Here is a 5,545-nt window from a genome sequence, read left to right on the forward strand (position 1 = left end):
ATTAAATGCACAGTTGACCACAGTTGACTTTGCTAGGGTTTTGGTTGACTGAGCCATGTTTTGATGAATTCCAAGCCCCTACCACTTGAGATCTTGATTCCACATGGTGTCACAACTCACATGAATCTCTTATGAATGATCATGGTACCCAAATTCTTCAAGAATGGCCACCATCTATTGCTCAATGACTGATTTTGATTGATTTGACCCAATTGCTTCATCTGCAAGTAACAATGTTAGATGATAATATTTTTGTACTTTTGGTTAGTAAACAAATGAAAAGCAATGATATACAAATGCAATACATGCTTGGTGATCAAGAACCACACTCACAATGTAACCCACCCACTAGGAGGGAGGCAAGGTGCACAATGATCCTTGAGGAAATGATATGATTGATATGATGCCATGAGGGATCTTAGGGCCAAAATTGGGGTCTTACAGATCCCTTGGGTTTCAAGGCTCGTTTTGGGAAGCTTCTTCCTCTTCTGACTACTCAGGTGGATGAAGCATTGATGAGTGTATTGGTGCAGTTTTATGATCCATTATACCGTTGCTTCACATTTCCGGATTTTTAGCTTTTGCCCACGCTTGAGGAGTATGCCTACCTTGTGGGTATACCTATTCTAGACCAGTTGTCGTTCAGTGGCTTGGAGAATGTTCCCACTTCTCAAGAGATAGCAGACATGTTACATATAGATGAATCTCTGGTTGGTGCTCATATGACTACCAAAGGTGGAATTCAAGGTCTCCCTTCTGAGTTCCTCGTTGCTCAAGCTATTATGTATGGGAAGGCCATGAGTGAGGACGCCTTTGAAGCCATATTTCTACTTCTCATCTATGGGCTAGTGTTATTCCCCAACATCGACAAATTTGTGGATGTGAACGCTATTAGGATTTTCTCTACTCTTAATCCCGTTCCGACTCTGTTGGGTGATGCTTATTTCTCTTTGCATATGAGGAATGCAAAGGGTGGTGGTGCCATTGTGTGTTGTTTGCCTCTGTTGTATAAGTGGTTTATTTCTCACTTACCGTTGAAGGTCGCTTTCAAGGAGAACAAAGGATGTCGACGGTTGTCCACGAGACTTATGTCTCTCACTAATGATGACATCTCTTGGTATAATCGTGTGTATGATGGTGTGCAGATTATTGACTCTTGTGGTGAATTCTCCAATGTACCTCTTCTTGGTACATGTGGTGGGATTAACTACAACCCTGTTTTGGCACGTCCTCAGCTTGGGTTCCCCCTAAAGGAAAAACCCAATAACATTCTGTTAGAGGGTGTATTCTTTCATAGGAAAGGAAGGAATGAGTTGGGTCCTAAGAACTGTGTCGCTTTGGAGCCTTACACTGCTTGGGTTAGGAAGAGAGCGTCTGAGTATCTCATGTCGTACGAGTATCCAAGACCTACACCTTTGCTTATGGCTGGGCCTTCAACCCTCCCTGACCAAGGAGTAGAGGAGTTGAGAGACGAAGACCGTTCACGTGCCTGGGTCCGTGAACGAGAAGAGTTGCTTCAGCAGATTAAGGAAAATGATGCTTTGATCGAGTTCCTCGAGCATCAGGTTATTGATGATCCTAATGATGCATGGACTTCTCTACTTCCTCAGTCTTCCAAGTTCTGGAAGAGGAAGTACGATCGACTCGCCAAAGAGAAAGCAGATATGGAGGCAGCCTATGAGGAGGAGGTGAAGAGGCTTCGTGCGCCTTATCTTCCTGTATCCCGAGCTTTAGATGATTGTTTCTAGGGATCCATAGGATGATCATTGTCCTTTTCTCATGTATCTTGGTTACCAATGTTGTACTTCTTTGGTAAAAAAAAAAATTCCAGATATTATTGATTGAGATATTTCCATATGTGATACAAATGTAATTTTTCACAAATTCTTGCAAATAGAACTCTAAAAGTTCCTTTGAAATAAAAAACAAATCATATGCACGAGCATTGCATGCATCATGTGCATAAGCAGGTTTTGTTCCCGGCTTCTTGTCCTATGGTCTAACTCTGTGTTCTTCATTTATTTTGAAGACAAGCTGACTCACCGGTACTACACCAGAGCCAATTCTTCAAGACTGATGGATCACATAGAACAAGAAAACCGTGAACTGAAGGAGAAAGTAGCCAGGTTGACTGCCTTGATGGAGTCATTCTTGGCCACTCAGAGCCAATCTTCTCCAATGCCCTCTACTCCTCCCCAGAGGACGATCATTTATGAGATCGTGACTTCTTTTGTGCCTGCTGCAACGACTCACTTCTCACCATCTATGCCAGCCGGGTTCCCTTGGGGAATTCCCCCCAACTTTGTGCCAGAGGGTTTCGCACCTACCCTTGCTTCTCTGCCGGCATCTAGCCCGGTCCTTTCAGTGCCACCTCCCGTCGTGCACATGTTACCAAGGGTCGAAGATACCATTTACCACTCTAAGCCATCTGAGGGCCCAGATGTTTATGAAAAGATGGATGATATGAAGGACCAATTCCTTGAGCTTCGCAAGGAACTGAAAACTTTGAGGGGGAAAGACCTCTTTGGTAAAAGTTCTGCTGAGTTATGTCTTGTGCCCAATGTGAAGATCCCTATTAAATTCAAAGTGCCTGACTCTGAGAAGTATAAGGGAAACACCTGCCCTCTCAGCCATCTTGTGATGTATGCTCGCAAGATGTCAACGCAGACTGACAATGACCAACTGCTCATTCATTATTTCCAGGACAGTCTGTCCGGTGCCGCTCTCCGGTGGTACATGGGTTTGGAGAGTTGGAACATCCGATCTTTCAACGACCTTGGTGATAACATGAAATAATATCACATTTTTGGACTCGATTTATTTAAATTATATTATTATTTGATTCGATTTATTTCATATTATTCGATATTACTTGGTATTTTCCTTCTATTTATTTTAGGTCACACTATTTGAAGCATACGTGAAAAAGAAAGAAAAGGAGGTGCAAAAAGAGGATAAAAAGCAATCCACTAAAGCCCAGCCCACAACTACAAGGAGAGACGCTGTGATGCTGTGACGATCGCCACACAAGGTGTGATGAGCGTCACGCCCTCCTGCTAAGTGTTACGAGCGCCACACAAGGTGTGACGAGCGTCACACCCCATTCCTATATTTTTGGCTTTGACGCGTAACAGAAGCACGTTCACCCTTTTCTTCGCTTGACCAGTTGACGTATGACCAAAACCTACTGAAAGACGTTGGAAGAAACGGTCACTTGATGGATTGGTATAAATAGATCCAATGGTGGAACCCTGCAGCTCTCTCTCAATTTTTCCAGTTTTCGGCACCGTGCATTATTTTTACTGCTTTTTAATTTTCCAGCCCTCTACTTTCCTAGCAATTTTTATTTCCTTTTCTTTTCCAGTCAATTTTCAAAGCATTCAATTAATTTTCTCACAATAGTTTCTACACCGGAAACTATTGTGTAACTTTTACTGGATCTAACCTTACGTTAGATCATAGTATTTTATTCCTTCGCCTTTATTTTACTGTCTGATCGAAGATTGTGAAGAACAAATCCAACCGGTATGTGGTGGAGTGTTCAAGCATCGAAGCTAGGAATAATCAAGATCTCTATTAATTTTACAAGTTCTTTAATTTTATTGTTTTAATTTATATATGCTCTGTACTGCTTTTTATCTATACTGTTTGTCTGACATGGCTGTATTTAAGCATAATTATTGTTTAGGCTTGTTTAGCATGTCCGGCTAAATAAACTTAGGTATCGGTATGTAAAGTAAGCGGAATAAAGGAATCAAAACTAAGTTGGTTTAAATTTATTTTAAGATATAGTCGCTCTTTTTTATGGTCTCAATTTACAGGGTTAATACCAAAGTTTTTGTACGAGAGTAAAAGACATAAAGAAGTTAAAATCAATAGAACGACAGTTTGAGCTTTTAACTGGACAGTGTAAATTGGACATTAATTTTAAATCAGGGCGAAAGCAATTTTTAGAGTTAATTAAATTCTAATCATTTTTAAAAAGTATTTTTAAAGGTTAAATGTGAGGACGAGAGTTAAGCATTTAAGTTTAATCATATAATCTAAGTCAACAGAGCGAGAGTTTGAGACGAGGGTGTTTAGATGGTTAGCATTTTCTTAAAAAGAGTTTCTATAGATTCTATTGTTTTTAAAAAGTGATTTTAATTTTAACTAAATAGTGAGAGCGTACGTTAAGGTAAAGTCATAGTCTATTCAACAGAGCGAGAGTTTGAGAAAAGATTTTTAATCAATAGTGTCCAATGAAAAGACTTATTTTAAAACAAAGAAACCAACGAAGATTTGATTCCCTAATTACGACGAACTACATACCGATATCCGCGTTATTCGATATTTAATCTAGATCTCATTTTAGTTTTACTTTTCCCCATAATCATCAAAGTATCATCCGCCTTAGCTTTACGAAGTGACCTTAGAAAACCGTATATCGATTCATAAGTCCCTGTAGGATCAATATCTTTTATTACTACGCGATTAGATAGTGCACTTGCAGTTAATACCCCAATAGACTCATAAAGTCGCGATCAAGTTTTTGGCGCCGTTGCCGGGGACTTTTATTTAGTCGATATCGTAACTCTTATGTTACGCTGTAGAGACTAAGGCAATTTTTTATTATTTTTTTTCTTGTTTTTCGTTGATTTGTATGCCACACACTCGCTCACAAGGCGAACCATATTACCTACGAATCAACGACGTTGAACGATATCTCCGAGTCTTACGACGAATTCGAGAGTATCGTGCTGCAAACAATCTTCCTCCAATCGAAACTCTTGATCTCAAAAATCTTCTTCCTTCGTCGATACCCGAGATGGCAGAACCAGCTCGTGCTCTTCGAGATTACGTCGCTCCATCGCAAGATGAGCCGCATTCGAGTATTGCTCCACCCGCAATCGAAGCAAACAACTTCGAACTTAAACCTTCGCTGTTACAGGCAGTGCAACAGAATCAATTCTCTGGAAATCTTACCGAGGATCCAAACCTTCATTTATCCGTATTTGTTCAATACGCTGATACTGTTAAAGCTAATGGTGTCACTTCAGAGGCAATTCGACTTCGTCTCTTTCCTTTCTCGTTAAGAGATAAAGCTAGAAGATGGCTTCAGTCTCTTCCTTCCAACTCAGTCACCACATGGAATGAGTTGAAGAAAGTCTTTCTTGCCCGATATTTTCCTCCAAGCAAAACAGCTATGTTAAGAGCCCAGATAAATGGATTTAAACAGAAAGATAACGAGTCTCTTTTCGAAGCATGGGAAAGATACAAAGACATGATGAGACTTTGTCCACACCATGGTTTAGAGGAGTGGTTAGTAATTCATACCTTCTATAATGGTCTCTTATACAACACAAGATTAACAATAGACGCCGCCGCAGGTGGTGCGCTTATGGATAAACCTTACGCTGACGCGTATCAACTTATCGAAAGCATGGCCCAAAACCATTATCAGTGGGGAAGCGACCAAACAATGGTAGAAAAACCTCAAACGAAAAGTGGCATGTACGAGATAAGTAGCCTTGATCATGTTAATGCAAAAATGGATGCTCTTGCC

At 40.5% G+C, this 5,545-nt stretch overlaps 1 non-coding gene across 1 annotated transcript; it reads right to left on the minus strand.

The window, feature by feature from the left end:
• Nucleotides 1-5,185: 5,185 nt before the first annotated feature.
• On the minus strand, nt 5,186-5,292 carry LOC127108601 (small nucleolar RNA R71). Its single transcript, XR_007796127.1, has one exon. It is a non-coding gene; the product is annotated as a small nucleolar RNA R71 (small nucleolar RNA).
• Nucleotides 5,293-5,545: the final 253 nt, after the last annotated feature.

Source organism: Lathyrus oleraceus, chromosome 7 (genome assembly GCF_024323335.1).
Source record: "Lathyrus oleraceus cultivar Zhongwan6 chromosome 7, CAAS_Psat_ZW6_1.0, whole genome shotgun sequence".
Lineage (NCBI taxonomy): Eukaryota > Viridiplantae > Streptophyta > Magnoliopsida > Fabales > Fabaceae > Lathyrus > Lathyrus oleraceus.